The sequence below is a fragment of the Empidonax traillii genome, unplaced genomic scaffold, assembly GCF_003031625.1.
Source record: "Empidonax traillii isolate 1590-97213 ecotype Southwest subspecies unplaced genomic scaffold, ASM303162v1 scaffold251:size695767, whole genome shotgun sequence".
Lineage (NCBI taxonomy): Eukaryota > Metazoa > Chordata > Aves > Passeriformes > Tyrannidae > Empidonax > Empidonax traillii.
The window spans coordinates 422,669-425,829 of NW_020955444.1; the positions used below are offsets into that span (position 1 = coordinate 422,669).

Here is a 3,161-nt window from a genome sequence, read left to right on the forward strand (position 1 = left end):
GTTTGAGCTTGGCATTAATACTGGAAGGCAGCAGAGACCTAGTACGGCAGTATGCCAGTGTTGGGGGTAAAATGGATAGCCCAGCTCAGGTGCACTTACACCAGTCCATGCAGTATGGGCAACAAACAAAAGAGCTCAAAGCTGCTGCGCAGCAGGGAAACTATGATGTATTTGCCATCACAGAGATTTGGTGAGATGACTCCTATATTTTAAGTACTGCAATGATGCTTATAAGCTCTTCAGAAGGGGCAGACAGGGAAGGGGAGGGGTGGGGTGGCTCTGTACCTCACGGAGTATTTTGACTGTAGAGCTCAAGGATAATGATGATAATGTTGTGTGCCCATGGATAAGGATCCGGGGAAAGGCTAACAAGGCAGACATCCCAGTGGGTCTGTTATAGACCACCCAACTAGGATGATGATGTGCTGAGGCCTGAAAAACAGATCCTGAGTTGACCTCTAGATAAACTTCTCAACCTAATGTTATATTTAGCCATTTATTTCTTATTAGACAAAATTATAAGTGACAGTGATGCATGGACACACTAGACTGAGTGCAAGCTGGCAAATCCTTTACTAACGGTCAATCCCACGTTTCCCCACAATTTTATATGAATGAATGAATGGCCAGTCTCTTTGCGAACGAAGAACCGGGGAAGGTCTTTACACCTTCCAGCCTGCGCATTGGATTTTTTTAGGTGAGACACTGTGTGCGCGGAACTGAGCCCACCCTTTAATCCTGAGGTTCATCTGCCCGGGCCAAGCACACTTGGACGGTGGCAACGAGGTCCTCAGGACGTAGATGGATTGCCTTATGGGCTAACGAGCTCCATCTGCCCGGGGAGGGGCCCTGACCGGGACTCGAACCCGGGTCTCAGCGTTCACAGCGCTGTGCTTTAACCACTTCACCACCAGGGGCTCCCCACACTCTTATATAATCGTTAGTAAAATACATCTGGTAAGACTACATACAAATAAGTATGATAAGACTACAGCTGTGAAAAATGAGGCTCAGGACAGGCTTTACTGCTCTTTACAACCAACTGAGAGGAGGTTGTAGCCAGGTAGAGGTCGACCTCCCAGATAACTAATGACACGACAAGAAGACATGGTCTTAAACTCCACCCAGAGAGAGTCAGGTTGGACATCAGGAAGAACTGACTGAAAGGGTTGTCAGTCATTGGAATGGACTGCCCAGGGAGGTGATGGAGTCACTATCCTTGGAAGTGTTCAAGAAATGACTGATGTGCCACTTAATGCAATGGGTTTGTTTGGTCAAAGATTAGACTCAATGATCTCAGAGGTCTTTTCAACCTAAACACTTGTAGGATTCTATTAGATCCTTCCTCTGCAGAAAGTAAGGGTATCTCCTTTGACACTTGCCTACAATACCTATTTCTCTTTACTTATATTTCAAAATGTATTTTTCCCATTTTTTTGAAATAATTGTAATTGTCAACTCTGATTTGAGGTAGGCTCCTAAAATTTAAATATTTTGATGGTTTTATATTTTTTTTTTTAATTTTTTTTTTTAGTTTGGCGTATCCTCATGCAGAATTATTTTCTAGACTGTCACTCTACATTTTTGCTGTCCATCATGTCTTATCAAATAGAAAGACCATAGTTTCCACCAGAAAGACTGCACAATTCAGGAGACCAGATGCTAGATTCTGATTATAGACAAAGCTACAAAGACATGTTAATCATGAGCTGCACTAGTGCAACCTACCCTTTTTGGTAAAAAATTGCCAAAAATTATCTGTATGGTTTATGCACGTATTCTTTCCTGTTGATGTTGCCTATGCATCAGATATTTAAACAATAATCAGATGAGAAACAGAGATGCAAAGTTCTTACTATAATAGTGAAGCTGTACCATAAAGATAACAAGATGTCCATTTTTATACCTCTCCAAATAGGTTTTCCTTACTTGTGCCTTTGATGATGTCACAGAATTGATGAGTCAGGCTGTTGCAGGACATAGTCTGCTTTTTTGTTTTGTTGCTTAGGGGTTTTTTTGCCCCTTTTTTTTTTTTTTTCTTTCCCATTCTCCCCAGAATACCGGTGTTGTCACAGAATAACAGATTTTGCCAAGTTGGAAGGGACCCACAAAGATCACGGAAGTCCAGCTCTTAGCTCTGCATAGGCCAATCCACAAGAGTCACACCAAGTGCCTGAGAATATTGTCCAAAGGCTTCTTGAACTCTGTCAGGCTTGCTGCTGTGACCATTTCCTTGGGGACCACTCCCCTGGGAGTTCCAGTGCTCAACCACCCTCTGGATGAGGAACCTCTCATATCCAAACTAAACCTCCCCTGACACAACTTCAGACAATTCCATTGGTCAACACACAGAAGAGATCAGTGTCTACCCCTCCTCTTCCCCTCCCGAGGAAGTTGTAATTGCAATGAGGTCTCCCCTCAGTCCCCTCTTCTCCAGGCTGAACAGACCAAGTGACCTCAGCCACTCCTCATATGACTTCCCCTCAAGGTACTTCATCATCTTCATTGCCCTCCTTTGGACACTCTTTAACAGCTTAATATCTTTCTTCTGTTGTGGTGTCCAAATTGCACACAATATCCAAGGTGAGGCTGCCCCAGTGCAGAGCAGAGTGAGAAATCCCTTCCCTTACCCTGCTGCTGATGCTTTGCCTGATGCCCCCCAGCATCCTCCTGGCTGCCAGGGCACTGCTGACCCACATTCAACGTGCCATCCACCAGGACCCCAAGGCCCTTTCCATAGCACTGCTTTCCAGCATCTTGTTCCCCAGTCTGTACCAAAATACAGGCTTGCCCCATCCCAGGTGCAGAATCCACCTGTTCCCTTTGTTAAATTTCATACAGCTGGTGATTTTCCAGTCCTCTAGTTTGTTTAGGTCTCCCTGGAGGGCCTCACTGCATTCAAGGAAGTCAACAGCTCCTCCAAGTTTTGTCCTGTGCATAGTACCTCATTCATATGTTTTCCTGTTATCAAATGACATTTATTTATTCCCCACTTAATTCACACGGCACTCATGTTACCAAAGATGATGTCTTACTGTGTTGTTTTTTTTTTCTCACTCTCATTTCCCTGTGGACGCCTGACTGTCACATTGAAGTGAGAGTTGTCTCTTAAAACTAATGTAATAAAATTATGATAGTAGGGATATAAGTTTATGGAAAAG

General features: G+C 43.9%; 1 non-coding gene across 1 annotated transcript; it reads right to left on the reverse strand.

Moving 5' to 3' along the window:
* Nucleotides 1-845: 845 nt before the first annotated feature.
* TRNAH-GUG lies at nucleotides 846-917 on the reverse strand. Its single transcript has one exon. It is a non-coding gene; the product is annotated as a tRNA-His (tRNA).
* Nucleotides 918-3,161: the final 2,244 nt, after the last annotated feature.